Here is a 16299-nt window from a genome sequence, read left to right on the forward strand (position 1 = left end):
TCAACTCCATCCATCCTCCTCCTCTTTTCATCCCTTCCACCTTTCTCACCATTACAGATCCATTTGTTTGTTTCCTTCGCTACCCATGCTGTTCTGTAGGCCAGAGGTGTTCAATATGGGCACTTTTAAGACCTTCATGTTATGACGGCAGCTAGGAGTGTATTTGCACAAAATTGGAAAAGTGAAGAGATCCCTGCAGAGGAGAATGCGATTAGGAAAATATTACCCTGTTTCCCTGAAAATAAGACCTCCCTGGACAATAAGCCCAATCAGGCTTTTGAGCGCATGCACTAAAATAAGCCCTCCCCAAAAATATTGCAACACAGAAGCAGCCATGAGGTGACCACGCTCACCGCCTCCTGCACCTCAAAAATAATAAGACCTCTCTGAAAATAAGGCCAGGTGCTTATTTTTTTTTGGGGGGGGGGGGTCAAAAGAAAATAAGACCCTGTCTTATTTTGGGGGAAACACAGTAGAATGTGCAGAAATGAACAGATTGATGCTGGCTATCAAAGAGAAAGCACAAACTGATTATTATATAATTTGGGAATCTTTATACCAGTGGTTAGATAATAGACATAAGAATTAATACTAAAAGACGTTATCTAAAGTGTAGAAAATGTATCATTAGTTAACATAACTAATAAAGTTAAATAAATTACAATGGGGTTGTTATAATATTAGATACTTATGGTATTGGAAATTAAGCCAAGATGGGATTAAATAATGAATAAGATTGTATATTTCAATGTTGGCACAAAATATTTGTATCTAGATGATGTACCTAGATGGTTAATGGAAAATGGATTGTTTACACAAAAATAAAATAGAAACATTTAATAAAAAAAAGACTTGAGGACTTCAACTCCCAGAATTCCCCAGCCAGCATGGACACCCCTGCTCTAGAGTCTTATACAATACAATAATACAATAGCAGAGTTGCAAGGGACCTTAGAGATCTTCTAGTCCAACCCCCTGCCTAGGCAGGAAACCCTATATTGTTTCATGGCTATCCAACATCTTCTTAAAGACTTCCAGCGTTGGGGCATTCAAAACTTCTGGAGGCAACTTCTGTTCCGCTGGTTAATTGTTCTAATTGTCAGGAAAATTCTCCTCAGTTCTAAGTTGCTTCTCTCCTTGATTAGTTTCCACCCATTGCTTCTTGTCCTACCCTCAGGTGCCTTGGAGAATATTTTGACTCCCTCTTCTTTGTGGCAACCCCTGAGATATTGAAACACTGCTATCATGTCTCCCCTAGTCCTTCTTTCTATTAAACTAGACATACCCAGTTCCTGCAACCGTTCTTCATATGTTTTAGTTTCCAGTCCCCTAATCCGCTTTGTTGCTCTTCTCTGCACTCTTTCTAGAGTCTCCACATCTTTTCTACATCGTGGTGACCAAAACTGAATGCAGTATTCAAAGTGTGGCCTTACCAAGGCATTCAATTCTGGAGCCATCCGGATATCCGGTTTCCCCACCATAGAGTTTCCTCCTAGTGTGGCATCCTTTTTCCTCTACCTGTCCTAACTGAACACTCTATCAATTGTGGAGCCGACCAGTGACAGGGAGCTGCAGCAGAGGGATGAAAGAGCCACATGCGGCTCCAGAGCCACAGGTTTCTGACTCCTGTGCTAGGTGACCCTATTATCAAGCTAGAAGGCCTCAATGGGGCCACAGCTATAGAATTGCAAGGTATATCCTGATACTGGGGATTAAACTGTGCTCTTTCAAGAAGGATCTGAGGAATAGCAAACAGGATCTGGTGGTCCTTTGGGGAAACACATTTGGGACTTCTTATTTCACTAAGAGACCTTCCTTCCCTAATTTTGATGAAATGTGGAGCTATGGGGAGCATTTTATGTGACATCAAAAGGGAAGACTTTTCCACTACGTGCGGACAAGGTCATCAAATATGTTCAAAGTCAAAATTTAAGGTGAATGAACAAGGCTTCAATCAACAGAACTCTCTGAAAAGTAGCCAAAGCTAACATTTCTTGATAAAATAGTTTACAAGTTCATGGACAGGCAGTCTGTCCCAAAAATCAGAGTTTGTCCTTCTTCCTCTGCTGATTCCATAGATTTACACCACCCACTACTCTTTTCTGTCATAGGTAGACCTCAATTTATGGCTGCAATTGAGCCCAACATTTGCATTGTTAAGTGAGATGATTGCTAAGTGGGTTTCACTTCATTTCATGCCACAGTTGTTAGTGAATCACTGCAGCTGTTAAGTCAGTAAAATGGTGACTGACTTAACAGCTGGTGAATTTGGCTTCCCTGTTGACTTTGCTTGTCAGAATGTCGCAAAAGGGGAGCAGGGCACTGCAACCGTCATAAAAATGAACCAGTTGCCAAGTATTCGAGTTTTGATCACATGACTTTGGGGATGCTGCAACCATCATATGGGTGAAGAATGGTCATAAGCCACTTTTTTCAGTGACATTGTAAGTCTGAACGGTCGCTAAATGCCAAGAACTACGTACATAGGTATATATGTATGTATCAGTGGTGCGTTGCAGGTGGTATGCCCCGGTACGCGTACCGGTGCTTGCCGGGAAAACCAGGTACCGTTCCAGTACGGTCCTCCAGAAGGCCCGCCCACCCGCCCACCTTACCTGTATTTGAGCTCTTCTGCACTTCGTACGATGCCTGTGCGGCGCTCCGCCGAGCAGCTGGAGCGTTGCAGAGGCATCGCGGTGTGTCGCAGGAGGTAAGGATGCATATATGCACTGCACACATGTGCACGCATGCCGCACATGTTCATGTGGTGGACGCCGAGCCACGTTGCACTGTACCGATTGCAATGGGATCCAGAGCCAACCACTGGTATGTATGCATACATCATACATATATACATGCATAGAAGATAGGGTCAACCTGTTCTCCAAAGCACCTGAGGGTAGAACAAGAAGCAATGGGTGGAAACTCATCAAGGAGAGAAGCAACTTAGAACTAAGGAGAAATTTCCTGACAGTGGTTTCCTTTTGCCGCTAAGTGATCCAAATATAACTCCAGTGACTTTCCCCACATGTTATGGCCAAAGTGAGACACAATTTCATGATTTTGCCTTCTAAAAACATGTCAGGTGTTCTGTGTGCCAGTACAAATTAATGCAAAATTAATGCAACGGCCACACATGGGTTGCTGTTGTTTGTAAACAAACAACAGGAAATTTGGCGCTTACCCAAAAAACCACCCAATTTGGTCGTGGTCAGAAACGTTCATGACCAGAGGTTCTACCGTACTTGCTTGTTAATCAGCTTTGGTGTCCAAGGAATACACAGGAGCCTTCTCCTGCACCTCAGCTCAGACAAGTTGATTTTCTTCCTTCTTGCTTTTGTTGGTTCTTAGGTTGAGAGAGAAGGACTGAATCAGAATACAGCTGGAAGGGACCTTGGAGGTCTTCTAGATCAGCCCCCTGTTCAAGCAGGAGATCCTCTACAAGTTCAGACAAGTGACTGTCCAGTCTCTTCTTTAAAAAATCCAGTGATGAAGAACCTACAAGTTCTGAAGGCAACTTCTGTTCCACTGGTTAATTGTCCTCACTGTTAAGATGTTTCTCCTCAATTCTAGGTTGCTTCTCTCCTTGAATAGTTTTCATCCATTGTTTCTTGTCCTGCCCTCTGGTACTTTGGAAAATAAGCTGATCCACTCTTCTCTGTGGCAGCCCCTCAAATGTTGCAACACTGCTGTCATGTCCCCCTTAGTCCTTCTTTTCTCTAGACTGGCCGTAACCAATTCCTGCAGCCATCCTTCATATGTTTTAGTCTCTGGGCCTTTAATCATCTTATCTGCTTTTCTTTGCACTTTTTCCAAAGTCTCAACATCATTTTTGTAATGTGGGGACCAAAACTGGATGCAGTATTCCAGGTGTAGCCTTACTAAGGCTTCATAAAGGGGCCCAGAGATATCCAGGAGCCATCTATGGTTGAGTTCTTCATATATAGAGAGCCGAGGTGGTGCAGTGGGTAGAGTGCAGTACTGCAGGCCACTTCAGCTGACTGCTATCTGCAGTTCGGCAGTTCAAATCTCACCGGCTCAAGATTGACTCAGCCTTCCATCCTTCCGAGGTGGGTGAAATGAGGACCCAGATTGTTGGGGGCAATATGCTGACTCTGTAAACCACTTAGAGAGGGCTGAAAGCCCTATGAAGCGGTATATAAGTCTAACTGCTATTGCTATTGCTATATGTTTTAGTTTGGGTAAGCTAACTAAGTTGAAGCTTCTTCCCAGTTCAACATCTACCTATAATTCCACACTGCTTCTTGGAACCGAGAGAAGAAATGGCTCAAAGCCTCCCAGTGAGCACGATGGGCAGAACAAGCATCACAATGTCATCATGCCAGTTCCACCTTTTTGAGTGTGTACATGTCACAACATCGCATCCATGTTCAAAAAAGGGCAACGCTTGCAAGGCAAGACCCACCATTTCTGTTCCGCCGTTTGGATGAAACGGATGGATTCTGCAAATGTCCATGTCCATATCACTGGGCCCAACGTAGGCCTCATAGGGATAGAAGGAAACATCTGGGGAACGGGTTTGCCTCCTAGTATTTGAAAGTTCTGGGGATGTTTACTTTCCAAACTTGCTCATAGCCCTCAATGATTGAGAGCTAAATTAAAATCCTGAAGATGGACCATTAACTACTACGAGAGTGAAAAAATTGGACTCTATTTCCTCATTTATCTAGAGCTGGAGTGTCAAACTCAAGGCCCGTGGGCCGGATCCGGCCCACAGGGTGCTTAAATCTGGCCCACGGGAATTGATATTTCCAGACTGGCCTGTGATGCCTCTGCCAGCCCCCACAGAGCCTCGGTGCGGCACATTTTTGATTGACACATCAGAGCTGGGTTCCTACCAGTTCAGACCAGTTAGTAACCTGGCTGGCCACGCCCCCAAACCGGTTATATCCTTTTTCTATTCCATCTTGTTTTTTTTTTCTATCATTCTATCTATTCCACCTTGTTTTTTTCACTACTTTTTTCACTATTGCGCATGTGTGCACCCAAAGCGCCTCCCTGAGTGAACTGCAGTAACAGAAACCGGAACCCACCAGAGTGCAGCTGGAGGCCGGGGAGGCCAAAAATGGGTTGCACGGGGGCCTTGCGTGATCTTTGCGCAGCACGTTTTTGGCCAGGACACTGTTGCAGGAGGCCATGGAGTCAAAAACGGAGCCGGGGGGAGGGGGGCATGTGCTGTTACCCTGAGACCCATTTTTGGCTGACAGGGTGCTGCAGGAGAGATCCGTCCCATCTCCCCCTACTCCCTGCCCTCCCGCTGGCCCACGGGGGAGAACTACAATGCTTATCTGACCCTCAAAGAAATCCAGTTTGACACCTCTGATCTAGAGCACCCTTAAAAAGATTCCGAGTCCATATACGTGCGGTTTAAAATGCTGGTTTCCTTGGCCGCGTTGTGGAATCCCTCTGGATTTGCACCAAGAAGGTCAAAATTAAGGCTGCTGCTGTAAAAAAAAAAAAAAAGTTCAGGTGATGAGTTCCCCTTATCTCGTTTCTAAGTCAGATGGTGCCTAAACTTCCTCCTCAAAAGCCTTTAAGACGCTATTCTGATTTTTTCTCCCGTTAGCATATTTTAAGGAACAATAAAAACACAGCAACAAAAAAAGGAGGAAAAGCAAGTTTGCAAATGGAGGATGTTTCTCATTTGGGGCTCTTGTAAAATACACTGGAAAAAGTTACAAGGTTGCACAACGCAGGTCTCTCAAAATCAGCCTCTGAACCTTGGTGGATCAATAGAAGAGATCTCTGTCGCAATTCTTATCACTTTCTAGTGATAGTTTAACTACGAGCCTCCCTGGATTGCCCACACATCTCCCTTTAATGTTTAATTATATAAAAAGGGCAGCATGCACTGAAACCCCCCTCTTCCCATGTTCTCTCTAACCCAAACTGTAAGACAAATTCATTGTAGCCCAAATCACCCAGGGATTTTTTTTTTTTGTGGTTGACTGTGGAATAGAAACTGCAAACTGCAAAGAAGAATAGAGGGAAAGGGGGAGAAACACAGGATGGAAATGGGGGTCAAAAGGAAGAAGGGAACAAAACCAGCTGTGGGTTTCACATTTTGTTACAACCGGTTCGCCCCACGCGTGCTTGCTCACTTCACGCATGTGCCCGGCCTTCTGCACATGCGCTTTGCTCATGCGTACACCTTCTGCACAGGCGCCTGGCCTCACAAAACATGCCTAGAGCCAGGGTGGATGGGCCATCCACGATTTCGGACCCACGATTTCCATCACCAGTTCAGGCAAACTGATCCGAACCGGCTGAATACCAGCCGAGGTGGTGCAGTGGTTAAATGCAGCACTGCAGGCTACTTCAGCTGACTGCAGTTCTGCAGTTTGGCAGTTCAAATCTCACCGGCTCAGAGTTGACTCAGCCTTCCATCCTTCCGAGGTGGGTAAAATGAGGACCCGGATTGTTGTTGGGGGCGATATGCTGACTCTGTAAACCGCTTAGAGAGGGCTGAAAGCCCTATGAAGCGGTATAGAAGTCTAATTGCTATTGCTATTGCTATTACCTCTGAACAAAACTGAATAGTGATCAGGAGAGTAAAAAACAAGATATTAATCAGAGATAGAAAGAAAGACTCATAATTTCCTTTCAGCTGGAGTTCCTGTGGGAAGATGGAAGACGATCTGGAGATGTAGGGTTTGAGAAAATAGCTTGAAAGAGACTCAGTGCCAAAGCTCAAGTCATTTCCTCCTGCCAGGGAGATGACACTAGGAATAATTTTACAGCTGGCACAGACTAGTGTTGAAGGGATACAGATAATCTGCAGAAATGAACGATCTTATCCAGGGCTGAGATTCTGCCCTTTGGACCGGTTTGGGCAAACCGAATGTTAATTTTAATCTGGTTTGCCGAACCAGTAGTAATAGCCCACCTCACCCCTCCCAGGAGTCTCCACAGGGCCTGTTTTGGATGCCAGGTAAGTGCAGGAAAGGAGCAGAGGTTCTGGAAGGGTGAAAAACAGGCCTACCAGAATTACCAGAAGTCTGAAAATGTGCCTGTTTTCAGCCTCCAGAGAGCCTCTGGAGCCCAGGGGAAGCAGTTTTCGCCTTCCCGGAGGCTCAAGGAAAGTGTCTGGAGCCTGGGGAGGGTGGAAAATGCCCCCCCCATGCAGGAGGCCGACTAGGCCACACCCACCATGGCCACGGCCACCCAGCAACAGGGCAGCGAACCCGTTGCCGCAATTTTTGAAGCCCACCCCTAATCTTATCTATATTATTCATTCTATAAGGTCATTTTTGTCTTCTGTTTCCATGATAACCAAGTGTCTCTGTTATCCTGCACCTTCTCATTCTTCCACTTTCCTTTCCTCGAGAGACTTAAAAGAATTTCTATGTATTGTAAGGAGCCGAACAAAATGACAATAGTAAAGCAAACGATTGCTTCACAAGTTATTATGAAAGGGCTAAATTCACCAGGCGGAGAACTTGTTCCAAGCAGCAACTAATCTTCTCATTAATCTTGAAAAGCACCCAGGCTTTGCAGTAAGCCAACGTTGCAGCTGTTTGCGCTGTTGTGTTAATTCTTTCATCTTTCTTTCAACTCTAACAGATTTTCTACTATCAGTAAAATGTAAGCTGTCAATTGGGCCCTAAAAAGTGTTCTGCAAAAAAAAAAAAAAAATGGCTAGGACGTTGGTGGTATGATTAGGGATCTGGACGGGATCTGTTATGGACATTTTTCAATATCTGGGATCCCACCTCCAAGTCAATGGCGACATCAATGAGGAGAGCAAGGCAGTGGTGGGTTGCAGGTGGTACGCCCCGGTACGGGCATACCGGAGCCTGCCCGAAGCACCAAGTACTGTTCCAGTACGGTGCTTTGGAGAGCCCACCCGCCAGCCTGAGCTCCTTACCATGTTTTAAAGCTTTTGGCGCTTCTGCGCACGCGCATGGCGCATACAGCACCTGCGCGATGCTCTGCCAAGCAGCTGGAGTGTCGAGGAGGCTTGCAGAAGCCTTGTTTGCAGCTATGCATCTATGTGGGTGACGCCAGGGCTGTTCCAACCGTACCAGTTGGAATGGAATCCGGAACCCACCACTGGAGCAAGGGTAAATGCAGCCTGGATGTTTTGGCCAGATCTTACTGGTGTATTATGTGCCAGACAAATGCCAACCCATCTTAAATCTAAGATTTACAAGACAACCATCTGCCCTGTTGCACTGTGTGGCACAGAATGCTGGGTAGCAACAACAGGGATCGAAAGCTCTCTCCATGCCATGGAAATGTGAAATGCTTCATTGGATATTGGGCATCTTCCTCCCTTCTTGACCCCATCGCAAATGACATCATTCGAGAGCATTTTGGGGTGGCACCAATTATAGAGAAGATGAGAGAAGGTCCTCCACTGCAGAGGTGGTATTCAACCAGTTCTGACAGGTTCTGGAGAACCGGTAGCAGAAATTTTGAGTAGTTCAGAGAACTGGTGAATTGGCTGGCCCTGCCCATGCTGCCTCCCAGCCTCCCAGCTGATCTTCTTTTGTTGCCCTGAACAGGAGAACAGAGCTGGAAAGCAGGTTAGTGGGGTGGGGAGGGAATGGGGATTTTGCAGTAACCTTCCCCTGCCACGCCCACAGAACCGGTAGTAAAAAAATTTGAATCCCACCACTGCTCCACTGGTATGAACATGTCCCGAGAGCAGCACCTTCCACCGTGGCCAAGACTGCCTACCAACTAGAAATCGATGACTGGTGATCTCGCGGGCATCTGAAACAGAGATGGCAAGACACCATCAGTAAAGATATTCAAGCCACAGGCCTGTGCCCTGGAGATGCAGCTGGCTGTGCAAAGTGGTGTTCAACGATCCAAAAAACGGACCCTGCACTTACAGGAATACGCTAGGAGGAAAGAGGTGCAGGAGGAGAGGACTGTGGCCTAGAGGTGATGCTCTTGCCTCACAATCAGGAGGTTGTGAGTTCGATCCTAGGTAAAGGCAGATGTAAGGTCTCGTGCTTGGGCAAGGGGTTAGACTAGATGACCTACAAGTTCCCTTCCAACTCTGTTAATCTGTTAAGAGGAGGAGGAGGAGGAGGAGCAGAAGAAGAAGAAGAAGAAGAGGAGAAGGAAGAAATCTGCTATGGCTTTCAAGGGGAATGAGCTGGTACAAATTATCAAAATACTTGTTAGGGCAGCTAAGAGAGGCAGCTCGGCTCAAGCAGCAGTGAAGGACAGTGGGAAACAGCCGTATCTTTTCACTAAAAATTCTGCACAAAAACGGCATATTGGGAAATTACATGTAAAACTCCATAGGTTAGGAATGTTTCAAGAGCATACCACAAAGCTGCATATATTAAAGGGAACCTGCAGCTTACTAGGGCTGTGCCAGCTGGCAGGACTTGTTTGCTTTCTCAGCGACCTTTGCATTGCCCAAGAGTTTTCTGCCCCCTTCGTTCTGCACGTTCTCAGTTGGATTAGAAGTGGAGCGGCCTTTTTGCTGTTCGGATGCAAAGAATCTTGCAGTATTTCTCCTCCGCCAGGCGATGGCGCTGTTGCCAGTCTCCTCATCCATTTCTGCTAACACGATGCTTTTCAACCTCTAGGATGGTGGCATTCTAAGGAATTGAAGTCCACGCATCTTAAAAGTTGCCAATGTTGAAAAATACTAAGCTAGAGTGTTCAAAGGGGGCCGGCACAGGTTCAGGGGAAGGATTTACCACATATAATTGAAAGTTCTGCAGCTGGGTACATGCCAGTGTGCAACAGGTGTCCTCCAGCTGCTGTTTGCACGCAGTTACACAGAGCACAGCTCCACTCCTGAACAATAGGAATGATTTCTGTGTTTCCAACTTAACAATCGCAGTGGTTCGCTTAACAGCTGTGGTGAGAATAGTCATAAAATGGGGCAAATCTCGCTTAGCAACAGAAATTTTGGGCTCAGTTGTGATCATAAGTAAAGAACACTTGTATACATGCCTGGTCTTTATTGGCAGAGAATTCTGGTAGCCCTAGACCCAACCTATCAAAACATCGGAGACAAAATTCAAGATGGCGCCGCCCTGGCTCTGTGCCCTCCGATTTAGGCACGTTTTTGAGGCTGGGCGCACGCACGTAGGGTGAACTAGTGGTAACAAAATGTGACACCCACTACTGCAGCTGTGGCCAAAATAATTTCTGATACAGGATCAAAGATCAAACAATTGTAATCACCAGTGGTGGGTTTCAAATTTTTTAAGAATCTCTTCTGTAGGTGTGGCCTGCTTTGTTGGAGTGGCTTGCCGGCTATGTGACTGAGTAGGCATGACCAACTTGTAAAATGTGGTGAAACTCACTTAACAACGCTCTTGCTTAGCAACCAAAATGTTGGCTCAGAAATTCTGGCATTTGAAGCACGCAAGTCTTAAAGCTGCCAAGTTACAAGACCCTTGCACCCCTAACCCTTTAGGGAAAAAACCCCAGGGGTGTTCAAACTTGACAGCTTTAAGACTGTGGACTTCAACTCCCAGAATTCCTCCTCTCGCTCTTCATCTTGATGATGTGTGAACGGGCGGGGGGAGGGAGCTGGAACCGGTTCTAAACGGCACTGTAGATTTGTGGAACCTCTTCTATAGAAGATGTTAGAACTGGCAGGAACCCACCCTTGGTAATCACCCTGCCTTCCATTGAAGAGGCGCATATTGCATGATATCTGCAGATCCCTCAGATTCTGGATATAAACTGTTTCAACTCCCACAAAGCATTGCAAGTCAAAACAACGAGATTCAGTGACACTTATTGTTATTGTTATTTTCATTAAACATGAAACTCAGCCAACTGAACATTCAAAAATGCATTACAAATACCATTGACTGGTGCTAATAGTTGATACGGTTTGCTGCCAGTGTCCTAGATGTCAACCCAGTACCTTCTTAAAATATAAGATGTTCCGAGCAGCACAGTTTTTTTTTGCAGTTCTGCTGGTGTTATTACAGGAAGCTGCAATGTGTTGATGTATCTTATAAAATTCTTGGACATGGTACCAAGTGCCCCGATGACAATGGGTATCACTGTTACATGTTTGCATGAGAGCTTCAGCACTGGAGACCAATCCCTTCTGTGTGTCTAATCACACTTGGCCAAATGAAGTATTCAAAATTAGAGCAACAATTTCTGGATATCTAGTTTTAAGTCATCTGGCAATTATGGTCCCCGCACATCTGCAGGTCATCATGGAAACAGCTACTGTTATTTCGCCCTGAAGTCTCATCTCAAGATGAAGAGTTTAGCTATCAGGATGACAAAGCTTAAACCCGCTTTAGACTAGTAGACTCTGCTGAAGGTAAGCGCTACAAATGGATCATCTTGAGGATGCCAGTGCAAGTGCTTAGTTTAAACAATCTGTGCAGTCCCCTTAGCAATATCCCCACCCCCTTTCTCTAATAATGTAACCCATTTTGATCTGTTATGCTTCTGGCAAGCTCAACTGCTGTAATAAATGAACACCATTAAGCTGGAAGAGACCTTGTTGAGGGTTGATCCATGTATCCATCTCTCTGTGATCAGAGGATATCAAAACAAATGTAAGCTCAGATTACTTCGCGTGAATTATGTCGCCGGGATTGCTCTCAAGAGAAAGTAAAGTACTTCTTTCTCGAAGCTCATTTGCTTTGCTTAAGTGTTTACTGACCTGGAGTCCATTACGGCTGGTAAGGCAGTTGACCCTTTAGATGCACGCCATTACTCCGTTAGTTATCTACTCATCTACAAGGCCGTCCCTGTTTAGGGTCACTGCTCAATGCACCCGCGGTGATTCACACAGCCCATTCAGTGTGATAGCAGGCTGAGGAAAAAGAAATCCGAGTCCCACTGTGAGTTACATAAAGCCTTCCTATATGTTTCAATCCTAAACGGACTTCGAAGTTCTCCCTGTTGCTGAAAATCAGAAAATACGAAAGTGAATCGAATATAGATTTTTAAGAATCACTTTGTTGGATAGCATAGCCTTTATTGTCATTGTACATCATGTATACAACGAAATTGGTTTTAGCCTCACTGGTACAATCCATGACAACAAACCCAAACAACATAAATAGTATAAAGAACAACCCCTATGCAAAAGTAGAATAGAATAGAATTCTTTATTGTCCACGTGTGATTGGACACACAAGGAATTTGTCTTTGGTGCATAGGCTCTCAGTGTACATAAAAAAAGACAAGATATATTCGTCAAGAATCATAACATAATTAAGAAAGAAAAAATAAAAACTCTGTGTGTGCGTGGAGTGATTGTGGTTGTGTTTAAGAGTCTGACAGCCCAAGGATAGAAACTATTTTTAAACCTATTTGTTCTGCTGACTATGCTTCAATGTCTTCTGCCCGATGGTAGAAGTGTGAAGAGACACGGACCAGGGTGTGAATCATCTCTGAGTATCTTCCTTAGTCTGCTAAAGAAGCAAGACCTGGCGATGTCATCCAGTGGTGTCAGAGGGCAACCAATGGTTTCTTGTGCTGAATTGATCACTCTCTGTAGTGCCTTCCTGTCCACAACAGTTAAACCAGCATACCGTACTGTAATGCAATATGTGAGGACATTTTCTATTGTGGACCAATAGAAAGAGGTCATCAGCCGTTGTGATGCGACATCTGTAGGGTTTGGAATGAATATAAAACAAGGTTCTCTGTTGTGGCCCAGCAGGAGCCATTGGAGCTGCCACCAGACTCTGACAGCGAGGGGCCCTATGAGTCGGCTCTGGAGGATGTGGAGGACCCTGGACAGGGTTCCGGCTCCGAGCAGGGCGCAGAGAGATTGGTTGGCCACCAGGAGGCGCCTGAGCCTTGGACCAGTGGGGAGGAGACAAGGGAGAGTGAGCCGGACACCAGAAGTGAGTTGTTCCTGGATGCCCGGCACCAAAGAGCTAACAGGTGTCAGGAACAGTTGTGTAGTTACAGGAGGTAATTGCACTCAGCTGGTGGTCATTAGGCTCCTCTCCAGACTATAAAAAGACTGCTTGTGCACACGCTCCTCTTGCCAAAGTCAACGCAGGAACTAATGTGAGCTTGGAATTGTGAGCTTGGCAGGCTGGATTGCTGCCAAGCCTTATCTGTGCTGGATTGCTGCCCAAGCTTGTCTGTGCTGGTTTGCTGCCAAGGACCTGTCTGTCTGTTAATTAAATGCCGTAACTTATCTTTGGCTTGGAGTGTGTGTTGGTATGGGACGAGGGGGGTCAGAACAGTTCTCTATGAAGGTGTGTCTTTGGGTGTCACCTCAGGGAGCTTTATTGAGAAAAGAAATGACGGCAAGGCAAGTGGTAGACTTGGACCAATTAGGATGTCAGGAAAATCAACCAACATTCCTTTAAAACTCAAAGCAGCATCCAATAGTATACAAAGAAGTATATGACTAAACAAGGAAGCTCCTAAAATTATATAATTATCATCCTTTCCCTCCAAAAAAAGATATCGACAGGATAAATTTTGATTAACAGATTTAACCAGAAATCAAAATAGTTCCAAAATTTCAACAAACTAGAGAAGGAGATCATGTGATTGATTGGAACAACATCAACAACTAAAATGGAAGCCTAATGATCTTGCCTGATGAGACCTAATTCTATTTCTCACTTTTCTGCTTTAGAGATTATGTCTCATATTCCTTCCTTCTTCCTCTCCACAACAATAACCTTGTGAGGTAGTAGTTCTGAGAGAGAGAGAGAGGGAGGGAGGGAGGGAGAGAGAGAGGGGGGGGGAGACTGGCCCAAAGTCATCCAGCTGGCTTTGATGCCTAAGGTGGGATTAGAACTCAGAGTCTCCTGGTGATTGGCCCAAAGTCATCCAGCTCGGGGGTAGGTTCCTGTACCAGTTGGAACTGGTTCACTTTGCATGCACTTTGCACCCACACTGCTTGCTTCACTCACCCACCCACCCGCCGTTCGTTGCTCGCGCATGCACAGTTGACTGTAATTTGTTCTGCGCATGCGCAGAAACATGCTGGCAACAGCAGAAGAGACTGGGGAACTGATTCGGGGGTGTGGCCAGCCTGGGTCCCTGCCAGTTCTGTGACCTAGGCTGAATCACCACTACCGGTTCAGCCGAACCGGGTCGAACTGGGAGCAACCCACCTCTGCTGCTAGTCTTAATGCCTAAGGCAGGACTAGAACTCACAGTCTCCCAGTTTCTAGGCCAGGACCTTAACCATGACACCAAACTGATTCACTGGCATGTCAAGCAGGTAGTTGTGAAAAATGGCATCAGAGTAGCCACCGCCTGGATTAGATTATTTTGAAACAGGGTTGTGTAGGCTGAACATTGAAATTGGATTATTCCAATGGCCATAATTCTCTCTGAAAGAGGGGAAGGGCGAGGCCTGGATACTGACAAGATAAGCAGCACCCAAGATACCTATTAAAAAAAACATTTTATGTATTTTATAAGAGTTGGAGCTGGTTTAAAAAACAACAACACCCAAATTCTTACCAGCAATTTCTTTGGTGATACTGTCAGATCAATTTCATCTGAATTTTATTTTTTTTTAAATCGAGGCAGCGCCTCATATCATTCAAAGGGCACCCTGACTTTGATAAATTTGGAAGTTGTTCTGAAAACATGAAAGAAAAATGGTACCAGTAATGTGGCATATCTTATCAACATCTTTTATTTTTTAATGTTTTCTCTGTGGAGAAGAGCATCTGGATGTGTTTTTCTTGCACAGATTTACTACTTGGATTCCTACTGCAAAATTAAAAAAGAGGCCCTCTGTTTTCCATTTCCCCCTTCCTTTAACCAAAATCTATTCATCAGCCTAATGTGGGTGAGTTCAACATGAAGGAGTTTAAAAAAGGAGATTATTTATTATCTCTTTTATTTTTCTATGCATAATTCAGGTCCAAAAAAGTGTCTTCCCAGTGGCAAGGCAAGTTTATTTCTTTAATCAATTGTCCTAAATTCATTCTTAGAGAGGTGTTTTTAAAGGGATTCAGATATTTGGCTAACGTTATGGATCCAAGCAACTTGGAAAATAGTGGAGGAGACACAACCAAAGCGGTAAGACAGGGGTGTCAAACTCGATTTCATTGAGGGCCGTATCAGGGTTATGTTTGACTTTGGGGGGGACAGAGTGGGCGTGGCCAGACTGGGGATGGCCAGCTCGATGTCACTCATGTCGAGGGTGCCTGTTGTGGTCCCAGTGCTTTGCTAGTGAAAATGGGCTCCCGAGCTCTGTTTTCAGCTGCAACAATCTCTTGCAACCTTATCGAGCTCCGTTTTAACTGGCAGAGCCACTACGAGCTGGTCGATCGCTGTTTTCAGGGCAGCGACTAGTCCAGTAAGCATGGTGAGCAAAGCAGTAACCAAGGCAAGAAGTCCAGTTAGCAAGATTACCAAAACAGTAACCAGAGCCAGAAGTTCAGTGGAGCAGGCAAACCGGGCAAACCCTACAAATCAGAGCACAGTAATCTCTAGGCGCCGGCAAGACACACACAAGGCTCCACAGATTCCTCGCTTGTTCCCAACAAATGCTCTCCCACCAGCACCTCCTTACATCTCAGTCCCCAGGTGTGCCTTGTGAAGGGTGGATGGGTGTGGGTGGGGCACTCTCCTCCCTTGTAGCCGGCTCAGTCTGCGTTGTTCTCGCCTTCTCTCTTCTCTTTGTACTCTAGGATCAGGAGTTGGTGGTCCTTGCTCATCACCTGAGCTCTGTCTCTCATGTTCATCTTGCCCCTGTTCCTCCCTGTCTACAAGCTGTCTTAATCCTGAAAGGCCCTGCCCTTCCCCATTTTCCTCTGAAGCCAGCAAAACTCGCCCACTCAACCTCTGTCAGCTCAGGTTCCAGCTGTTCTTCCCCCAGAAGATTCAGGCTCCAATGGGGACATGACAGTTGTTGAGGCCACCTGGAGGTTTACCGGTGTCCTCGGGTGGTCACCTGAGTAGTGCAAATGGGTGTGGAGCCTTCTTGGAACTGTTGAAAGGACTGTGTTGTAGTCTGGAGATAGATGGCATCGTATCCCTCCCTCTCTGAGGGCTGTTCAATTTTGAATGGTTGTAAGTTGAGGATTGTCAAGAGTTTTGGCCGTGTGACTAGTATTATGTGATAAACCCAGGAGCATAACCCAGCACCCAGAGTCTTTATGCAATTAACAGTGGTTTATCTACAAATATATACAGATACATAAACATAGAGATAAATCCCCTTACCATTCACTACAGACACAAGGAGAGAACTGAATACACTGAGAGAAGAGCAACTCCTCTCTAATGACCACCTATATATATATAGAGAGAGACTCCTCTTAAAACAGTAAATGACTTGTGTGGACCCCACCAGAGTCTTAAAGAGGCTACACCTGTATTGCTGAA

At 45.4% G+C, this 16299-nt stretch overlaps 1 protein-coding gene across 1 annotated transcript in view; it reads left to right on the forward strand.

Annotated features, from left to right (window-relative positions):
* SENP5 (SUMO specific peptidase 5) overlaps positions 1 to 16299 on the forward strand; it is a 100594-nt gene that overhangs the window by 1119 nt on the left and 83176 nt on the right. The window lies entirely within an intron of this gene.

This window comes from Thamnophis elegans, chromosome 10 (genome assembly GCF_009769535.1).
Source record: "Thamnophis elegans isolate rThaEle1 chromosome 10, rThaEle1.pri, whole genome shotgun sequence".
Lineage (NCBI taxonomy): Eukaryota > Metazoa > Chordata > Lepidosauria > Squamata > Colubridae > Thamnophis > Thamnophis elegans.